Source organism: Macrobrachium rosenbergii, chromosome 8, assembly GCF_040412425.1.
Source record: "Macrobrachium rosenbergii isolate ZJJX-2024 chromosome 8, ASM4041242v1, whole genome shotgun sequence".
Lineage (NCBI taxonomy): Eukaryota > Metazoa > Arthropoda > Malacostraca > Decapoda > Palaemonidae > Macrobrachium > Macrobrachium rosenbergii.
The window spans coordinates 77,389,150-77,413,574 of record NC_089748.1 but is presented as its reverse complement, the minus strand read 5'-3'; positions in this window follow the sequence as shown (position 1 = coordinate 77,413,574).

Sequence of the window (24,425 nt, the reverse complement as noted above, 5' to 3'; positions counted from 1 at the left end):
TACAAAGGGTCGGGAACACTTATGTCTTTATTTTAAATATGCAATGTATATACCTGATAATCTATTATTGGACAACACTTAAATGTTCCATCGCCTGCCCATACTTTAAAGTTTCTAAAATCCTTTAACCCATCTTCAGATGCAAATACTAAAATCCTCTCAATATCATCTTCACCACTGTCATTGCAGAAATAACGACCCATTAGTCAGTTTGGCTACTCTTCAGGAATCAGATAACCATGCCGTGTTTTTGGGATTGGAGGACATTTATTTTCCTTTTGCATTCAACGACGTATATTACGGCTTAAATTTGATGCAAAAGGAAGTTCAGTTAAAGTATATTCGTGCAAATTCTTGAATTCAGTTGCAAGCAAAGTACGAGAGGAGTCCTGAGTTCCAAGTGCTTTATCTTTTATTCGGTTTTGGGCATCTTTTGCACCGACAGATGATGCTGTGGCGGTATGATTATGCTCACCAACTACCTTTATCATCACGTAATTTTCCTCACCTATGTTTGTGCGCACTCTTGCTTTGCATCTCCGATTTTCACACATCCAATATCGTTTTGTTCCGTCACCATTTTGCTTTTGTTTATCATATATATAATTCAAATCTTCCACAAACTAGATTTGTTTTCTTCTGGATGTAATCGTCCTCGGCATTTTGACTGACTAATGGTTCAATAACTTAAAAAAAAAAAAAAAATTTGGTGGATGGTAAATGAAATAAGGATAGAAGGTATAATCACAATAAGGTATTCAGTATTTAAGTAATTTGGGAAATTTGTGGTTCGTAAATGAAACAAGATAGATGGATAGTATAATTACATTAACAAGGTATTCAGTATTTAAATAATTATACAGGTAGCGTACTGTCCTAGTCGCAAAGGGTCCTAGTAGCGAACTGTCCAATAGCGAAGTGTCCGGTAACGAAATGTCCGGGTACGAACGGTCCAGTAGCGAACTGTCCGGACGCAATTAGCGGCATCTCCTAGATGACCAGTTCTGAAACTTCTGAATATCACAGTGAGATATTCAGTACCTCACACAGGAGCATGAGATGAAGCCATGATAAATCTATAGGCAGAGGAGCCATTACTGGAGGAATTCCAGAAGAATTTTAATATGAGTAGGGAAAACGCATGCAAAGAGCATCAAAAGAAACAAGAAAGCTGTAACAAGTGAGCAAAGACTTCACTGTAAGAAAATTCAAGACCCAAGAAACAAGGATGAATGCCGCAGACACTGCCTATCAGTTTCACCACTACCCTCCAAAAGTAATTCAAGTTGATCTGAAGGAGATCTATAAGGTTGTCCGCTCATTGAAAACTGCCACGCTCATCCTCTGGCCAGCAAACTAATAAGCGATTTTTTGTCATGTACTTGCCACTATGTGTCTCCTTTGAACCATCTCGTGCATCAATATCCAAAAATTTAAAGTGGAAACTGCATCTCTTATGCAAGGTTTGAATTTCTTCCTTTTAGTTCAAGTCTTTCAACAAGAGTTCCTACATAAAAGAAGCAATTCTCATGACTTATCTTGCATGGAACTTTACGAAGAGGTTTCCTGGCCTTTCGGGTACCCAAGCCTGAGACTTTAACTTCCAGAGCATGCCCACATTACTCAAGGCACAATACACACTACTGTTCATAGCAAAGTCATGGAGGGAACAGTTTTGAGTGGGCCTAACATAACACCGATGCAGTGGTCCTGGAACTAACAGATCTACAGCCCATGAATGTAGGTAGCCCTAAAGCTGTAAACAACAATAAGGGCAGTAATGATGATGAAAACAAGGAAGAACAGCACAAGGTTATGCATTTGATGGCATCTGGGTATTTTGGGTGATGTTACCATCTTAACAGCTTTAGACTAACAGGTGACAAAATGGAAATGAGGAATTGCAAGTCATTTTTGGGACATCTATAAAACGACACAGGAAAGCTTAAATAAACCTGAATTCAAGGACCCTATTGCTTGTAAACTTACCCTGAGTTTTACCATGGTACATTATAGTCATAATGTTAAGGGAGACAAGAATTTTCTGAAGGGAAGGGATCAAGGGAAAGGGAAGGGATCAAGGGAAAGAAAACGAAAATATTGACACTAGAAGAGAGCAATAATCATCACTTCTGGTATTCAAATATATAGGTGTTCTGAAAACGAATGTAATAAGAATGTTATTGCACTGCATTAGCATATACGATTTACGATATGCAAGACGAGACTTGGTTTAAAGGGTTACTTTACAATTCCTTATGAAGTACATTTTCGAGTTTCTCTCGCTTCACGAATGCTTGTAAGAGAAAAGAGCAAAAGTATAAATTCATAACCATAAAGCTTTTTACTGTTTGAATTTACACTTTTTACATGTATTCTTAAGGCATTTCTTTCAATTTCAGAATGCTCTCCAACACAACTTACCAAGCCAAATTAAACAGCCACTTGTAAAGTTCTCACAAATGCCTAAATATACCGTTACCATATTAAAAAACTGATGTTATTAGTTAGCATTTGTTTCAAAAAATATTCCATATACAACTTACCTAAGTAAAAACTGAAAGCAACTGCACTTCCGGCAAAACCTCCCATAAATGCCTTTAAAGAGAAACGCCAGGAAATGATTCGTACTAATACGGCTTTGACAAATTTCTGGTTAACAGTAATACAGTCAGTCGTCCTTAAGCTGATTATACGAATAGACCAAGAATTGGGAACAAATTTGAATATCTGCTTGTGGAGGGGAGTGAATGGACCCGTGACGAGGCAATTACCAAATGTTTGTGCCGAGAATTGAAAGAGGAGTTTAGTTCGTCGCCGAGATTATATTTTAGATCACAAGTCTACGAGAAGATTCTCTATCACGAAGATTAAATCCTTTCACAGAAAATGATATAAAATTACTTGCATCTCTTGACCCTTTGAATGTAAAAAAATTTCAAAGGTAAGAAGTGGGAATCAGGACTCTTTTCATTTAAACATATCCCTTTATATTCCTTATTTTCGCTTTAGGAAGTAACCTGTACAAAAGTGTTGAGGCAATTTCCTTCTTAAACAGACATAAAAACAATAAATTATCCTGCAATGGATATATATATATATATATATATATATATATATATATATATATATATATATATATATATATATATATATATATATATATATATATATAATATATATATATATATAAATTATCCTACAATGGATATATATAAATATATAGATAATATACATATATATATATATATATATATATATATATATATATATATATATATATATATATATATATATATATATGTGTGTGTGTGTGTGTGTTTGAGTGTGTATGTTAAGAAAAAGACAAATAATTATCACTGCGACATTCATTCTTTCAACTGCTGAACAGCGGATAAACCCACCGCGCATAGTCTCCACAACTCAGCGACTTCGTGCGCGTACATGGAAGGTTCACCAGAATTATGACGAACCTGCAGTAAACTTTGCCATTCACCTTTATGTTGCACGCGTCTATTGCTTCATAAATGCGAATACCCTTAATTTCCAGCACCTCCCTTTACACCATCTATCAAGATATTTCTCTCCTCCTTCCTCCTAACACTTCTGAACTCGTTTCACCCAAGTACTGTATCACCCACCATTCTCTCTAAAAGACCGAACAATCTCAAAACACGAGCCATCATTTCAACTACACTAACAGTATATATATATATATATATATATATATATATATATATATATATATATATATATATATATATATATATATATATATATATATATATATATATATATATTACACACATATATATATTATATACATACATGTATGTGTAATTTATGTGTATATATGTACAGTATAATATATATATGTATATATATATATATATATATATATATATATATATATATATATATATATATATATATATATATATATATATATATATACTGTATATACAGGTGAAAGAAATAAGAGACTGGGTGTAAGTCCAGGCAGGATTCGTCTTTATTTCCAAGCCTTTGACGAAGGACTGATACGTAGCGGTAGAAATCACAATACAAGTAAAAAAACTGGGCAGTGCAGACAAACATACAAACCGCTGGAGACTGCAGATCCACACGTATCTGGTGTCATGGGGGTGGGGGGGGGAGGGCGACAAAAGTCATACTGTGTTTACAAATATTATAATCCTTTTCCCATACACTTCTAATGCCTTCCTTAAAAGTTAAACATTTTACAAATTTCTTTTGAAACTATAGGATCAATTTTACACATTCCCTGACTGATATTTATGTTATGGCCATACCTTTATTTTATAAAGCTAGACTCAATGATATTCTTTTCCAGTGCAATATTAGAATTAGTTATCTTTTTTTATCCTGCCCAGTTGATTGTATGCTTGTTCTCACTAACATTTACAAATTTCCACCGTTCACCTGTGCATATCTTGCACATCTTCATGCTGTTCTATTTCCTCTTCCAGTGTTTTTCCAATTTGACCGATATAAAAGCTGTAACAAGATATACATGGAATTTTATATAAAATCACTTTAGTACTGTCGGAAGGGTTCTTTACGAGTTCGTTCTATTATTTTATTGTTCCTAATGTTACATTAGCTCAAAAATTCTTAAGAATGGGGATATCTTTCATAATATTGTTATATGGAAGTCAAAGTAAATTTTTTTGTGTTGTAAGGTTATTTTGATACAGTCTTTCTTGTCGCTTCTAACGGATTGTCTAACACACAGTCAGGGTATTTCAGTTGCTTGCCTGTACTTCATCATCAATAAATTCAGGACCACATATACATAATGCTCTTAAAAATATAGACGTGAATGAACACTGCTTTCTTAACCTTACTGCTTTGATCAAAGCAAAAATTAACATAAACAGAAATATTAGTATGCTTTCTGTAAACACTGTACTTAAACATATTGCTAGTTCTATGTGTCAGGCAATCCAAAAAGGGTAGGCACGCATCCTTTTCCATTTCCATAATGAATTTAATTGAAGGTGCAAGTTGATTTAACTTTTCAAAAAAGTAATTTACATTTTTCTTTCATGGCCATATGCAAATTATATCGTCAACCATACTACATTGCGTGGAATGACTTTGTTTAATATTTTCCTTTCAGAGAATTCCATGTACAAATTGCTTAACACTGGGGATACAGGGTTATCCATTGCCATACCAAATTTTGAATAAAATTTCCCATTGAATTGAAATTTGCATTCCTTTTCACATAAAAACTGAGTTCAGTTGGTGTTCTTGGAAAATGGTACAACCGGCTGTCTGCTTTCTAATAATTCCGATAAAAACTCCAACAGATCTTCAATGTGTACCTTTGCGGATAATGACACCACATCAAAACTCACAAGCCTGAATTCACTATCAATCTTTCCTTTATTTAGTTTATTCATCATGTCCTTATTATTCTTTATATCAGCATCGGGGATGGTACCAACCAAAGAGAGTAGATCTAAACTCCTTGTTACCCTCCAATGGGTTCAGAATATGCCCTCTGTACTTTGCTAGACTTTAAGATGCGGAACCCACTGAACTATTAAATAGTTTAGCAGGAAAATTTTTTGTGAGTTTTTATTGTGCCAAACATATGACACAGCGATCACACAACTTTTTTTTATTAGGTTTTCGTTTCCTTTCTAATAGCTTTTTTACTTTACTATAGAAATTACTAATCACATAGTCTAACGAGTTTTTATTCAATTCTTTCTATTTCCATCACTCAAAAGACTATCAGTTTTTCTGTATACTCACTTCTATTTAAAATTACCAGCGGACCAGATTTGTTTGCTCTCGCCATGTGTATATTTTCATCATTTTTCAATTCATTGATGGAAACCATAAATCTTTTAAGAACATTTGGGTTGTTTGACTTTTTTATATTTCCATTGATCAGTTATTTAATAATATTTACTCCTTTACTGGTAAGATTACTCTTAATTCCCACACTTTTCACTGAACCAGCTGACAAAGCGAAATTTAACCCATAACCGAAGGCACTGATCACCTGTAAGATATGCATAGGTGAACAGTGGAAATTTTTTACATGATAGTGAGAACAATCATACAATCAACTGGACAGGGGCAAAAAAGATGGATTTTTTCTAATAAAGCACTGGAAAGGAATATCATTGAGTCAAGCTTTATTAAGCAAATCTATGGCCATAACATGCATATCAGTCAAGGCGTGTATAAACTTGATCCTATAATGTCAAAGAAATTTGCAAAATTATCAAATTTTAAGGAAGGTATTAGATATAGGGGGAAATAGGTTAATCATATTTGTATACACAGTACGGGACCCTGGAACTTATGAGTTTTGTCACTCCTCTCCCTAAGACACCTGTCAAGTATGGATTAGTAATCTCCAACGATCTTGTATTATGTCCTTACTGTCCCTTTACTAGATATATTGTGATTTCTACCACCATGTATCAGTTCTTCATCAATGGCTTGGAAATAAAGTCGAAGCCGATCTAGACCCACACATAGTCTCTTTAGTCAACTGTGATGTATGATAAACAAAAAACAATTTAATGTGATTATAATCACACACACACTATATATATACATATATATGTGTGTGTTTGTGTGTCTGTGTGTGCGCCTGTGTGTATATATATACATTCATATATCTGTACTGCAAAACTGCGATACTCCATAATCAGTAAGCAATAAGCAAAACCCTAACATAATTCAGGTATGTGCTTCATTACACAGAATTTTACTGATATAATTAGGAGACAGATAGCACCGTATGTTTAACTCAATAAGAAAAAATTATGAATAGATCTGCAATTTAGGGATAGTCTGAAAATAACTGGCCTCAATACCTTGTTTTAAAGTTTGAGAATTATTGGCCTCAATACTTTGTTTTCCCATTCTTGAAATTTGAAGACCAAGACGGGCTGGTGCAATATAGTTATGAATATCGGTTATGAGGATTTCCATATTTGACTTCACAATACCGAAATTAGACTTGGAAAGAGAGAGTAGGCTTATGAGAGACCTCCGCATCCAATATTAACATTCATCCTTCCATCTTTACCAGCGAAACAAGGACCATAAGTTTGCCTTCTAGGCTGATAAAAGACGTCCTTCTTATTTTCTTTCTTTTTCTGATAAAAGCGAATAAGCCTAAAGGGACTCTTCTATCTACCACATTTATTCTCCTTCCTCTGACATAGGAATGACTTTATCTTAGAAAAGTTATTTAGGCGCACAGCAAACCTCTCAAAATAAACATTTTTGTTCGAGATCACGTCACCTTCACGGGTCGATCCGAAATACCGCAGTTTATCTGGAAAGCAAAAATCCCATGTTTTTTGTACCGAATTTGAAACATTACAATAGCTTATGTCAGACGATGTGCTTACCAACGGAGGATTATTGCTTCTCGATAAAAAAGCGGGGAGAGAATAGATTTTTATCCGAAATCATTTATATATTCTCTTGATGCATTTGCTGTCACTGTTACAGATTCTTGTGTCATCTCAACCACTGTTGTTACTTCTGAGTGTGTATGGGTGAAAACAAATATATTTTTGAGCATAGAATGAGTAATATCAATTTCCACGTCACTCCATTACTCGCCTAGTCCAAAATGACAGCATCCTACTGATTTACTTTACTACGGTAACAGTTACAGCCAACATTCGTTATGAACACAATGATCGCTTTTACTGCAAAGAGAATTGTGCACTCAAAGTTGTGCGGATGAGAATCCGGAATCTTGCATAATAATTCTTTTTTCTAATTGTTAGAAAATCAATGATTATTAACCAAGATTTCGGATTCTCCTCTCCACAACTTTCAGTGCATAATTCTCTTTCTAGAAGCCACATATCTGTTTGTTCATATATTTTAACACAATTTTTGAATGTGAATACTAAACATGAGACTCACATATAGCATACTGCCTCGGTTAAGCTTTCTTAGGAACACTGTAGCAAGTTTTCCAAACCTCAAAAATATAAAATAAAACCTCCTACACAATGTAGTTTGGTTCAGGTATGTTGTTAGGCCAGGATTAGTCTCATCAATAAAATTCACTATGAAAATGGAAAAAGATGGTTGCCTACCATTTTCGGATTGCCTAATACATGGGACCAGTATTGGGTTTGAATGCAGTTTGTCTACGAAAACTCACCAATATTTCTGCCTATGTTCATTTTCTGATCACAGCAATAAATTTAAGAAATCGGCTTTTGCATCCATGATTTTAAAAACATTATGTATGTATAGCCCTGAATACACTGATGATGATATAGATATGATTAGGAATATAGACAAGAAAACTTAATATCCTGCTGAAATATCGTGACTCCATATTAGGCAATGTATTAAAAGCATCAAAAAAGACTTTTATGATTACAAAAAAGAAACGTACAACACAATAAACCTGCTTGTACTGCCATATAATAATAATAATTTCAAAGATATTCCCCACCTACTTAAGAATTTTGGAGTTAATGTAGCAATTAAGGACAATAAAACAGTGAAACATGTACTTATAAAGAATACTACAGGATGTGTATACCTAATTCCGTAAAAGTCTTGTGATAACTTGTATATTGGTCAAACTGGAAAAACAGATAAGAGAATTGAACAGCATGAAGTATATTAAAAAAAAAAAAAAGTTTGTTTCTCTAAGAGCATGCATACGAATCAAGGCATGTATAAACTTTATACTAATTTCAAAAGAATTATACAATAAGTTAAATTTTAAAGAAGGTAATTGACAGAAGGCAAAAAGGGAAACAGGGTTCCTGCAAGATAATCAGATTTGTAAAAGTTGACCTGTCACTAATGGGGGTAGGATTCTGCTTACAAACACCTGTCAGGTGCAAATACTTGGTTTCCAAACATCTGTATGTTCATATGAACTGTCTTGCTAGCATAACTATGGTGAATTTCTACCACTTTATATCAGTCCTCTAAAAATGGCTTAGCAATAAAGCCGACATCAGTCAATTTTTAGAACGGTTTTTCTTTTCTTCCCTGTGGTGTTTGTTATATGAGTCACGTGTCAAGAGTGATTATATACATATATACATACATACATATATACATACATACATACATACATACACACACACACACATATATATATATATATATATATATATATATATATATATATATTATATATATATGTATACATATATATGTGTCATACATGCATGATTTTTATATTCACACAATTATTAAGCCAAAAATTCCGCTTAATATCGAATTCATTATTCTTTGAGAATAACGTACGCCTAAAGGGAATTATAACTGATAAGTGCCTCTGCGCCGACAAGAATTTTAACTATGAAGTGGTTCAGAAATAATAACTGACAGTGACTGACTATCTGGCTGTGGATATATATATATATATATATATATATATATATATATATATATATATATATATATATATATATATATATATATATATATAATTTTGTATTTCAATGAATTGTATCAATATTTTTCAACTGTGAGTTCACTATGCAAACAGTTTACCCATGTCTCTTCGTCGCATTCAATAGGCTTTACATAGTCATTTTTGACATCTTCATGGAATGAGCAATCATTATTGAGAATTTGATATATCTGTCACTGACATGTTAAGCCGTTCGTTATTTTGCTTACTGAAGGTTCTGGAATTTTTTTGTTTATCTGATATGTATGAATGACATCCATCACTGGAACACAAGCAAATCTTTTTTTTTTTTTAAGAAATCTTTCGATTACCCGACATTAGCAAAGGAAGTTAGTAGTGAATGTGTCACGCCTTTAAGTGATTTTTTACTTTCCTGGACAAAATAACAAAACAATATTACGTCTTGACATCTTAACTATTAATCGCCCGATTGCGGAGATGCCTTCCGAAACATGAACTTGAAAACTCGAGAAAAAAACAGTGACTAATGTTAGCAACAGAACTGACTATCATTTCCTGCATCATCTCCCATACAGATAGAAATCATAGGAGGAGGAGGAAATCGCTGTCAAGAAAAGAATTAATCTGGGATAAATCCAACCAATAAATATTGCTCTAAGAGCTGGAAGAATAAAAAATCACATAAATTAGGAAGCTAAGTAGGGCAGCTTTTTTGGTTCTTTTCTTTTAACTTTTTAGTAAAGAAGCGGGTATATATTTCTTCTCGGAGGGCAGAACGCTTCACGATTAAAAACTACCCTAAGACAAGGAAGAATAAGATAAGGGATGACATGAAGGGATTGTAACGGATCTCCAATGAGCACAAATGGAATGAAATCTCTGCAACATGTCGGAGAATTTTTCTAAAAAGAAAAAAGAATTATATGGTAAACAATAACTCACAAGTAACAGTCAGATAGTTGTAACAACTTGATATGTTTTTCGAAATCAAATCTGTGGATGTCAGGAAGCAGCTTTCTTTTATCTTGATAAGTTTTAAAAAAAAAAAAAAAAAAAAAAAAAAAAGTAGGTGAGGGAAGAGAGGTGCACTAAACTCCAAAAGAGGCGATGGACATCTCTTGAAAATAGGGAACACTCTCAAGGGATGAATAAAGTTACTAGACTGACAAATTCGGGAATTCAGGATACCAGGGCTGACTGCACCAAAAATGAGATTTTTAAGTCGTACCTTAGGCGATGATCAATTTCGTAAGAACTGCATTTCTCTAAGAGAAAGTTTCCTGTTTTTTACGTAAAACTGATACCAAAGAATTATCTAACTATTGGTTCGTTTTTACAGTTATGGACCGTCTCAGCTCCCTCTTCGCATCCAATATTGAATATGATTACTCTTGTCCGCGAGATGTAATCACGGAACTTTCGTGGTATGTGCGAGGTGGCTGCTGAGGGTACGAACATACTCTCATAGAGGCTTAAGCTACCCTACAGGGTGCAAATTATCTAACCCAGAGGCATCTAACATCAGCAATCATAATTTATGATACCAAAGCAACATCAGAAATGAGTTTTTTAAATTTTGCAAAAGTAGGCCGGGTCTCCAACCATCACGACCTAACTATCCTAGTTAAACATTCAATTGTCGTCAACCTACTAAGGAATTCAGAGCCGATGAAACACGGTTTTTCGGCAACACCTTTTTATCAAAGCATCGGATAAAGGTGAAAGTTGGCAAGTGTATATTTTATAACCCTAACTAATTTTTGCAAGTATTATCTAATACCTAAGTTCAATAGTTCTGGTACTTATCAGAGAAAAAGTGTTTCCTATGCCAGAGCCATCAAAATTCAGAATTACGGGATTGTCTAACAGCTCCTGCCCACACTCCAGGGGTGGCCAAGTAACTATTACCCACTATAGAAATAATTACCTATTCACGCTTTAGTAAATCTTGCCACAGGTCTTCTCGCCCGTATACAAAGTGGCAAGCCGTAGCACAAATGCAGTCTTGCAACCTCGGGGGCAATTCCATATCCTGCTGGCCATTATCGAATTTGTTGAAGCCTAGACTGTGTAAGCATAATCCATTCACCTGTAGTGACTTACTGTATACCTGGTGGATGAGTAGAACCTCATGATGTCATATTGTTTACGTCACGAATTGTCTTAGGATCCCTGTCTGTGATTTTCTCGGTTCCGGCATCGGCGACTTCATTTTAGTCTATAAATATCAAAACTACCGAACCTGGGTACTAAGTAATACTTGCTAAAATTAGGTAGGATTATAAAATATACACTTGTCAACGTTCACCTTTATCCGTTGCTTTGATAAAAAGGTGTTGCCGAAAAACCGTGTTTCTTCGGCTCTGAACCCCTAGTAGTTATATACTGCCTAGTCTTTCCTTGTTTTCCGTTAATTTTAGTATTATCCTTTCCTTTCACTTGGTGCGTCTGTATCTGTGAGCCTCTGACCCATGACTTTTGTGCTTTTGATGTTCATATACATACCATTTACAGCATTGCACTGCCATGGTCATTTTTGTGAATTTTTAAATTATTAAATTTTTAATAACGTGATTCTCTCTGTTGTGCATATTTTTAAGCCATGAAAATGTGGCAAGTGTCATGACACGTCGGCAAATAAAGTTGTGAGAATAGAGCTCTTCGTTTCCTTTGTTCCTTGATGGTGATGATGATGTGTATGTATGTATGTATATGTATGTATATATATATATATATATATATATATATATATATGTGTGTGTGTGTGTGTGTGTGTGTGTGTGTGTGTGTGTGTGTGTGTGTGTGTGTGTGTGTGTGTGTGTGTGTGTGTGTGGGTGGGTGGGTGGGTGGGTGTGTGCGTGCGCGCGTCTATTTGCGTTAATTTGTTATGACATGTAAAAATATAAAAATGAAACATATTGCTCCTCGAAATTATCAATAATTATTGCTGCATGGAATTCGTTTCAAACATTTTCTCTTATTCTGAAAGTAAAGTTTCTCACTAAAAACAATTATATTTGGAATGTAGTTAAACAGATTAATTCTGATATGCTGAACAGGGAAATGTGGTACAAGCTTACACAAGGGTTTTCCACCTTAGTCTCTGGCATTTCTCATTCCAGCGCAGCAGAATTCTGAGAGATCGGAATGAGTGGACCTATTCCCCAAAACTGAGTCATTCCTCTCCAGCACCCTTGGCAGCACACACGACCCTCCCCTATGCCTTCTTTCCCTATTTTCACTTTCTGTGAACCTACTCGATTTTTCTATTTTCGTCTCTATTTCCATAGTTCGCAGTGCTCTTCAAGGCTTACTATAAAGTATTCGGTAAATCAAGAAAAAATCAATTGTATTTTTAGCTTTCCTGGGACAAATGTCCGGAGAGCTCTCATCATAAAAACTAGGTAGGCAACGGTGTAGGCGTCCCTGGACGCTAGGTAAAAGTTTTCCATAGTTCCCAATATCTTTGAAGTTTATGAGGCATGACTATCATAACTTCACTGCTGAAATACCTATCAAATCCAGTTTCCCGCTTCAGTCAGTGACACTGGGAGAAGGACAAGATTATATACAGAAAAAAAATCTTTCGTTTACGGATTATAAATCACAAGGCCTGCTTTTTTTTTTTTTTTTTTGATTTACAGTCTTTTCAGGCATACAGACTAAAATATTGGGGAGCAGGTCCACTCACAAATATCTGAAATCAACTGTGCACACATGAGAAATGCGAGGAACTAAGGCGGAAAACGGCAATATTTGCTTAAATGACATTTTTTCTTCTATATGTAAAACACCAAATGCTTTACCTGCAAGCACCTTCGAACTTTTGTTGTTTTTTCAGCTCATGACAGTGGTGAAAAGTGGTAATTAAATGTTGTTATCTAAAACATTAAATATTAACCGAAGCGGGTTCGAGTGAGTTGCCTTAATAGTTAGCTATTTCCAAAGTAACCGATCAATTGTAAATAGTATGTTAACCCTTTGTAAACTGTACATCTTCAATCTGCGTTATATACGATTATTTATCCTTACATGATCTCAATTATAATATTATAATAGAAAAAAAAGATAGTACGATTACAAAATAAACAAGATAATTAGTTAATGCAGATAAATTATTTCTCCGGGCGACACACCACAACAGACGCGCGTGGATCGCACTCACTCGTACACATATATATATATATATATACGATACACAATAAATAAGTAAAAAAAAAAAAAAACGCCTTGGCACTAAGCCCGTCTATCTGTCAGGCCCACGAGACCACTCATGATGAAAAAAGCAACACCAAGATTTTGTTTGCAATTTCAACTGTGAACAGATCAGTCTTAAGACGTGTGACAAGGTAGGTGGGGAGGAGATTTTTTCAAATTTTTGTTTTGGTTTGATTGACTGATATTTTTCTTTATTTTTTACGTTTCCTCTTCTGCTTTAAGTTTTAGAGTACTTATTCATACTTTCATTTTTTATTTCATGATAAATATTTATGCATTCTTTGCCTAAGTGACCGCCTTCTCATAAATTGTATTACTTCGTCTCTTTCGAATCGCCATATCATATTCTATGGTAAAGAAAGTAAGGCCAGGAGGACACTAACGGTGGAATTTCTCCTTAGTTTGTCCTCTTATTTTACATCTTGCAAGTGCTCTCTCTCTCTCTCTCTCTCTCTCTCTCTCTCTCTCTCTCTCTCTCTCTCTCTCTCTCTCTCTCTCGTTTTACAACACAGCCATAAGGATGTAACAAGGATAAACTTCAAGTCGGGTTATCAACACCAAACTAAAGTTATTTAGCAACATTTCAAGGGTATTTCCATCTGATCGTTTACTAACGACGGTTACAAAAGAGAAGCTGATGACATCTTACACTACACTAAGATTAAATCAACTCGATGTCATTAAAATTAAGATTAAGAATGCAATCAAAATAATCTTAACCTCCTGACAGTTGACAACATGAAGTTTAAGAGTAATTAACGCTCTATTACTAATTATTAAGGCTAAACTAAAGACCTCTTTGTAATTTTTAACAAAAAATTATGCATCAAACTGTTGGGACAGACTAAATACAAGGGAAAAGATTTGCAATCACTTAAAAAAAAGGTTATACTAGAATTTTTAAGGCTGGTAAACATCAATGCAAACATCAATGCATTTCAAAGACAGGTAAAATGTTGCTCTCAAGGTGTATATGTAAATTAAAGATATTCTGTAGCCAATTAAGGAACCTTCTTACGCAATTTCCGAAAACATAGAGATATCGAGAGCCAAGAATGAAAAAAAGGAACTAAGGTAGAAAAAAAAACAGTAATTTCAAGGTACCTTCACGATCAAGGTGAGTCTCAGTGATGAAGATAAAGATCGCAAAAGGTCTTTAGGAAAAGAAGTGTCTAGATACAGAGCCAAACTTTTTATTACGCACATGTACAGAGTTCAGTTTCCACTATGACAGTCACCTGAGGTCACGAGGAGAGACAGGTCTATATTCAAAAGAAGAAAAATAAGAGAGAGAGAGAGAGAGAGAGAGAGAGAGAGAGAGAGAGAGAGAGAGAGAGATAGAGGCGGGTTCAGTTGCTGTTTAAAGAACAAAATAATCAGTCAACAATATGAACCAGAAGCTAAAACCTTTATCAGATAAAACCTCTGTCATGAATAGTCTATAATGACAATATTAACGAACTGCAAAACAGGTAAAACATATCAGATTAAAATCGAAAATAACGAGGAAGTGAAAGAGAAAATTATACTACAGATTAATTTATCTTTGAAGAAAGTATTCTGGTTATAAATTATTTTAATTTCATTAGCATAGTTCAAACGTGAAAATTTTTCTATAGTACGTAAACGGTTCTATATGGTGAATGAGCCTGTGTTCGGAAAGTATAATAACTCCATTATAAAAAAAAAAGAGATATCTATTGATAAATATACAACTTTCCATACGCAAGTGACAAGACATCCACATGCGCCCACTTAAAGCCAGCGTAAATTACTTCAACTATGAGAAAATATTATAAACCCAACCAAGCTTAATTAAGGTTCACCTACCCTTTGACTGCGCCCGTTAGGCCTATACTACAGCTAATCCTAAGCCAGTCACACTTCAAAGGCCTTCTTTGTACGAGCTTAATTATACTTCAGGTGAGATTCGTTCCAAACCTGATCCTCAATGCCTCTCAGCTCCTTGTAACCTTACTAACTAACTGTGGAGGATCCATAGCTACTACAATTAATGAAAGGAAGTGTGTCTCCGAATACGCGGCCGTTAGGCCTGATGAATCCGCCTCGGCTGCTGTTCATTCAAGCCCTAAAATTCTACTTTGATTGTGAAGTTGGCATTAAAAAAAAAAAAAGCTATGTCACTGGGAATTTCTGTATATAATGAATGTTATAAGATTTGGCCATTAATTCCGCAGATGAAATTTTACCATTCCATGACAGTTAATGGGACCAACATCCAATATGGTTGTAGGCGATATGAAAGCATAAGGATGTGGGAATAGCCCGAAAAAAGATTTACTCTCTCAAATCTTATCAGTACAAATAGACAAACAATATCAACTTGAGGGATAACAAATTACAGAGTCCAACCTGAAACTAGCAACATAGTTGCTATAACAAGGCTTATGTTTGACACATGAACCATAATGTACTTGACTGATAACAATAACAAATTTTTTCAGTTTTTGTACAGGTGGTAAACGTCTGTTAAATATATATGTAAACAAACAAATATTAAAAATAAATAAGTACACAAAGGTTAATTTAAAAAACAGTTTCAATTTAATAAAGGAAAACGCATCCCCCAGTGAAATAAGACTTCGAAAAATTAGCCAGATTTTGTAGCAACTGCTTTCACTCCAGTCGAAATATTATTGTATATTTTTCAGATGCGCGATGAGCCTTATGAAAAGAATGATAATAAATGGAATGCACTGTTAAAAGGACACGGAATGAAATGTAAAAAGAGTAAGAAAATGCTATTAGGGAAATGCTACTCGATCTTAAATATAAGAATCAAAGAACTGAGAGAGAGAGAGAGAGAGAGAGAGAGAGAGAGAGAGAGAGAGAGAGAGAGGGTATGATTACCCACCGTGAGAGAGAGAGAGAGAATACCTTATGAAACATTTTACCCCAATGAGGTGAGAACTACCTTGTCGAGGCCTTCTCGTTTTGGTGGTATACATTTTGAAGGAGCGATGATGAACACTCTTACTGTCTCTCTGAAACGAACTCGTCTGTACCTTCTCGTTCGGTTCGAGATTCGAGCTCGGTGAGAGGTTGACAGAAGTAGCTATAACAACAGTAAAACCTTTGTTATTTGTACAACTGTTATCAATGCATCAATAATAATAATAATAATAATAATAATAATAATAATAATAATAATAATAATAATAATAATAATAATATATTTTCCAAGGTTACACAGTTGTTCTAGTATCAGCCCTATGCATATAAAAGTCAGCACTTAATGAAATGAAGACAACTGTCACACCCTTACCTTAAAAAAAAAAAACACATGCTTTAAATGAAACGAGGTCAACTATGCGATGATCCTATAATAAAAAAAATTACACACAAATAAAGTTTACAACTAAAGTAAACAAATGCGTTTCAAAAAAAGAAAAAGAAAAACTATAGTATCGACGTCCGCTAACATATTCATGTGTCGCTTGGAAAAGATGTTTATTTGTCAATGCCCAGATTCATTCAAATCTTTGTTCTCTTGAAAAACGGATGGGCGCGAGTTTTACAGATAGATATATGATGTATCAAAAACAATGTTCTGAAAACCTGACAGATGCGTCCTACTCGCTATCGAGAATATACATAGATAAGCGCGCAGGTAAACAGGTATACAAATAAATAAATGTACAAAAAAAGCAGAATCAAGACAAAACAACAGTCACTTTAATGCTTACATATATCAGCGTCTAGTGATAACAGATAAGTGTAGAAAAAAAAAAGCCTTCCGAGGGAAGGATTGAAAACGGTCTGGTGTAACCAACACTTGGGCAATTATACCCTAAGTGCCCATAAGGGAGGCATTAATGTACGCGGGAATGATGCTCCTTATCTCACGGTTGGCATCTCGGGATACCGGATGCCGGTTTCCTCTTCCTTGTGAGATTTTCGGCACGATTCACGTGGCGCGTCACGACATGAGATCGGAAAGAGAACGAAAGTTTAGAAAAGAACGTAACGTCTCTGTCTCTTCGTGAAGGACGCTGCTTCGGCACTGAGACATTGTACATGTACAAAGTGGACTGTTTGGTCTTCTACTACAAAGTTTATTTAGGCAGTTCGAAAATAACATCCAGACAAATCGAAAGTATAGGGTATTTATTTCACAAGTCTTGTTAATTTTAAAACATTTTGCATAATTTTAAAATGAAAATGAAATATTTAATCTAAGAATCAAATACATGTAAACAACCGTTTCTTCGGAAAAGATAAATATTTCTCATTTTTCTTGCAATAAATTGCTCTGACATATCTTCACAAAAATAAAGTTACACATTTTAGGATACGAGGTGCTTCTGATGTGTAAAATATATATATATATATATATATATATATATATATATATATATATATATATATATATATATATATATATATATATACATACATACATATACATATATATAATATATATATATATACATATGTATATATATATATATATATAGATTATATATTTATACATATATATATGCATGTGTATATATGTATATATATATATATATATATATATATATATATATATATATATACAATATATATATATATATATATATATATATATATATATATAAACAAAATCCTCCTTTCAACAACCTGAGACCTAGGGTGGTTGAGGGCGAGGACAGAGCAATCAGGGCACGTTTGTTAAATCCGTTGTGCCTTAGTCTTCCTAAGCGAAAAAAGGTCATACTTTAAAAAAAACAATACACATAGAGGTATTTTCATCACAAGTTTCACCAATGTACGTGGACCTGTATATGCATTATCATTAAGGCCACACATCCAAAGGGAGCAAACCAAAAGAATTCAAGTTCAACACCAAAGTTTATCAAGATTACACGACAATGACGGTTTTATTCAACCGGCTGTTTGGCATCTGGTTGGTGAAAATTTCGGATTTACTTAAGGTTGACGGGGAGAGAGAGAGAGAGAGAGAGAGAGAGAGAGAGAGAGAGAGAGAGAGAGAGAGAACTAATCAATTTTTTATCTGGTGTCGACAAGAAGATGGGGTAAACATATTCTCGCCATGACAGAAGCGACGACTGCGACAGCGACTAGGTGTCTTATAAAAAAGAACAAAAGATAAAATGTAAAAATACCTACTACCTTATATCGTTCTCACTTTTTCGCCCCAACCATCAATGTCAACTTTAAGAGATAAAAACGAAGTAGGAACGAAAAAAAATTGAACCCAAAAATACAAATTTTATTGGCCTCTGGTGATATCAGAGATTAAATAATCATCTCTGCCTAAATAGCGCCCGTGGATATGGGAAATTTTTCATCAATAATCATCAATAATACACCGTTTTTCCTAAATGGAGTGGCTTAAGAGAAAAAACAGGGCGTCATTTACTGCCAAATTCCACGATATCACACAGAGTGCTCATCAGCGGCGGTTCGACCACCCTCCCCAGACAGCAAACCTACGTGATGCTGGCACTCTCGTGCTTCCCAGATGTTAAGCCAATCTGTTTCAACACCTCTTAAATTATACCCTAATAAACTTCCTACTTATATGTCCTCCGTTCTTTCTGTCTGGAAACAGTATCCACATTTTCCACTCTTCCTACTTATTTTATCAAACCTTTCATATCTTTCTTCATTTTCACCTTCCTCATGATCAAAAATTACATTTCATTTTCAAACAGAGGAATTGTTTCTAAAATCCTTCACATATCCCGACTTTGCTTTCACAGACATCCCAACTTGGGCCTTCAGAGATATCTCCTCCCACAGCCAGTTGCAGAGCTCCAGATACCTTCTTTGTCACAGCTTTTCCCGTATATTTTAAACCATTTTGAACTTATTCAAATTAGTTAATCTTTGCAGTATTGGTCTTGCACACACTACCACAATCATGCCATTCTTTTCCAGGTATGCTAAATTATGTAGCATTTCATGTGTCCTCCAGTTAGTTATCCCTGCATCATTTTCCCACGTCCACACAAATAAAGATGTGTAACATATGTTAGATGTCCTTTTCAGCCACTCGGTTATACTTTCACTAAAATAATGCAGCATCTCAAATGTAAGCATATCAACTATTGGTACCTTTCCATTCTTCAACCTTTCATTTGCCCTCTCTGCGTCTTGCATTCATCAGATCTGCTTTTATTTTTATCCTCCGCTAACAACAACTATTCAAAAGACTCATTCTACTTATACAGGTTTTCAATTTCACCAAAAAGCACCTGTTGTACAGTTCCGCAATTTTTGTTTATCAGCATTCTTAATACGTACTTATCTAACGTACTACATTTTTCTCTAAACATAAGCCCGCCACTCGTTGTTTTTATTCCCACTTCCTGTTAGCCTATACCAGGAGTTATTACCTCTAACTAAATGACTCCACCCTTTAATTCTCCATACTAATATCTCGGTTCTTGTAACATTAAGACTTTCATGTTATCCCTTATCGGTTATTACTTATAAGCTGTTGTTATCAAAAACATGTTTTATTTGAAACCACTGTCATATTTTTAACTCTTTTCCAGGTAAAACTGTCTCCTATTTTACACCTCAAGATAATCATATAAATTTTTAACTCTTTTCCAACTAAAACTGTCTCCTATTTTACACCTCAAGATAATTATATATACGCAAAGCAATGTCTCTTCTAGCCGTTACTTCTATTAATTTTCACCATCTGCTCTGTACATACCAAGACCCACCAAAATTTTCCTCACTATATTCTCACAGTCTGAAGTCTACTAACGCATATTCTTTGGAGACCTTGTATCTAAAAAAAAATCAACCATTTTGAACATATTACCAAAATACTTTCTATATTCCAATTTGCTCCAAGGATACTTAACCTACCAAACACATCACCTGCATTTGCATTGAAATCACATAATACAATCCTCCTTTCTAATTCTCCAACGCAAGACAGTCACAAATTCGCGTAGAAACTCACTCTTGCCCTCTCACTTTAACCCTTGTGCATCACTCACTTCTACCATACGGTTACTGAACTAACACATTTGTAGCATACTCCTTGTCCTTCCCAGTTCTAAAGTCTGCAGTAACATCCAACTTTCCCACTTTAAATCACTACCACACATTTCTTTCCTTATGTACCTCATCAATGCAAACTGGGAACCCAAATACCCCATAGATTTTCTCCCTGTGACTTTTTACAACATAAGTACAGAGTATAAGGTTCCAAGCTTCATGCCACTGGCGATTTAGCAATTTAAACACCATGAGGGGAAGAGTCTTACTTGCCATTTCGGAAGCATTTCTTCCCGTCAATGGGGTCCACAACCCTTCACTTTGTCTTGGAACATATTCATTATCCCTGGTCACTGGCACGTCCCTGGACAACAAAGTTCAGAGTAAAGCTTGCTGCCTATATAATAGGCAACTGTAAACTAACTTCCATGGCAGAAACAACGCCAACAAAAAAATTCATGATATGACGATCAATATTAAGGCAAGTCGGATCATCAAACTGGCAAATGGGTCAGTTATTTTCTCTTTTCCTGTATTCATTCTCTTTTTATCCCTTTCTCGCCTCACGTTTTCCCTCAAATACGCAACTGGTAATCATCTCGATGTCTTACTTTTTATGAGAATAACGAAGCTTTAGGCAATTTTGATACACTGACATTTTCCGATAATGTGGGCATTTATACCAGATGTCATCATCCTTTCTCACTTTCACGTTTACCACGTGTATTAGTGGATGGTTTAATTCTGAGTCTTGAAAATTACATTCCACGAAAGTATATTTATTGAATTAATTTTGTATAAATTATGCAATACAGATTGAAATGTTAAAAACTGCTGTCTCTATATCAGTCAAAAGTCTTGATTTAGTCAATATGCAATGCATTCATGTACTTGTAAATGATAAAATTCATTTGCACAATACACCTGGACAGACCTCTGCCCGCCCGCGAGTATAATGTCAGTGCGATTCGTGGCATTGGGAACTAAAGAACTGGAGAGAGAGAGAGAGAGAGAGAGAGAGAGAGAGAGAGAGAGAGAGAGGTGCACGTGTTACCAGATCGAGCCATCCATCACCGACCGAGAGAGGCCTGTTACCCAACTATCTCAAGTTTATTGTGATAGGGAGACCTAGTACCCTATACCCTTCACCTCCTGTCTGTTATACCACGCGGACACATATACATTTCGTGGTAACATTCTCAAATGTGCACGATACATTAAAAAAATAATAATGAAAAACGATAATAATAATAATAATCCTAATGATAAAAACACGAGAATCCAAGCATTTTTTTTTATCTCAGTACCGTTTCGATTCACGAGTCATTTTCGAACTGAAAAGAAAGGAGTAAAAGTTGAAAAATATATGAATGAAAAACATGTATAACATTTTAAGAATCAAACTAAAAGTATCAAACGTGAGCGATATAAAAATGAATATATATATATATATATATATATATATATATATATATATATATATATATATATATATATATATATAATATATATATAATATATATACGAAGAGCAGGTAAATACAATACAATCACAAAAAGAAATAAACACAAAGATTATCTACAAAAATATTCCTCGGTAATTTGTGCTTAATGCTCACTAGAAGATTTTCTTGACAAAGAGAGATTTTACTATTTTCATGATAATTTCATCAGATATGAGAGCTATGAAATTTTAACATTTGTGGCTGACTCCCTGAATCGACAGCCCTCTGTTCGTCTACCCGAAACGTGAGATTTTTAGTTTTCTGTAAAAGAAAACTATTGTGCCGGCTTTGTCTGTCTGTCCGCCCTCAGATCTTAAAAACTATTGAGGCTAGAGGGCTGCATATTGGTATGTTCATCATCCACCCTTCAATCATCAAACATACCAAATTGCAGCCCTCTAGCCTCAGTAGTTTTTATTATATTATTTAAGGTTAAAGTTAGCCATAATCGTGCCTCTGACAGCAATATAGGACAAGCCACCACCAGGCCGTGGTTAAAGTTTCATGGGCCGCCACTCATACAGCATTATACCGAAATCACCAAAAGATAGATCTATTTTCGGTGGCCTTGATTACATGCTGTACAGAAAACCCGATTGCGCCGAAGAAACTTCGGTGCATTTTTAACCTCTTTATACTTGATCCCACGTATTCCAAACTATATAAAAAAAAAAGTCTGTTTAACATTCTAAGATCGCTGGGGTGGGACCAGGAAAAGAATACAGCGGTGTCAAACGTTTCGTTATGATTAAAAGTTTTGCCTTGTTAGAGCTTGTTCAAGTGAAATTTGAAAAAGAAATGTTATTCATTTAAAGATAACATCGAAACATATTAGGCTTCACATATTTGCAGTACAAGCCTAATTTATCTTCATAAAAACAAAGAGACATGGCATAATTTTTGGCCGCCGCTGCCAAACCTCAGTTTCCCTGACACGTGGTCAGCGAGGGCATTTATATGGCCAGCTCGATCTAAAACAATAACAATGGTGGGCACCTCAAGCAGCCAGTCACTGGACAGTATTGATAGCCCTTGAAGGGATAGCCAAAGCGGATCAGTTCTCCCCACGGCTAACATCTTTACTCCCACGTCAAGTAAACTGTTTATAATATTTTAAAATATTTCATATTAAAGAAACAACATGGGTGCCCCATAATTAATGGTAATTTTCTCTCCTAAATGATGAGTGCTTATTTAACCTGCAGAGGCACTGAAAAAATACAGTCATATAACCAATATGGAGTATGGACAATAATCAAATGGCCTGAAAAGCCATTCCTGCCGAACCACCCACACAAATTTTAAGATTTTTAATGCAATAAACACATTATGGTATTATTATAAGAACTATAATTATTTCCAAAAAGCACGCAAAAAACGGAAAATCATTAAGAACCAAAAATTACTCGTTTCTTCAGAAAACGAAGTACAGTAAATGACAGATCTCAGGTAAAGGCATAAACAAGGGATTAACCTCGAGGGTGAGATTTAAAAGGATAAATAGATCTGGCACCACTGTATTCCTTTCCTGGCCCCACCCTAGCGATCTTAGAATGTTGAACTGACTATAATGTACGGAACGGATGACGGATACGAGGATACTGGTAAGTACTCCCCCTAAACCACCTTTATTTTTTATTTCAAAGCTGGGAGATCTACTTTGTTAATTACTGTTAAAATCAACCTCATGTTTACTTGTAGCAACTGTTTCGAGAAAAATACTTCCCTTCTCTAACAGTCCATAATTATTTTTTCAATATATGAAATTTTCGTGTAAAATTATTTTTTAGCTGGTCCCTGAATTTTCCTTGATATACATTTGATGTCGAGGAATTTTCGGACAGAGATAAAAGGGAAAAGGATATCTGCGAACGAACGAAGCGTTTCAGAATTAAAATGCTTTGGATAATAGAGAGAGAGAGAGAGAGAGAGAGAGAGAGAGAGAGAGAGAGAGAGAGAGAGAGAGAGAGAGAGAGAGAGAGTGTCTTATATCTTGCCACAGGCCCTCTTAATAATCATACTGTGTATGCAGTTAGTTTATTTTGTTCTCACTCCTTTCCTGTTCCCAACTGTGACGGACAACGGTACGTAAGTCACTGGTTAGATAAACAGGAGCACAATAAATGAACATGCCCAAATACGCTTTCTTCCCCCAAAATCGAATCTCGACATCTCATTTCAATTAGAGAGAGAAACAGGAGGGGGGTTGACTGAAGTTAATTCATATATATATATATATATATATATATATATATATATATATATATATATATATATATAAAGTGAATG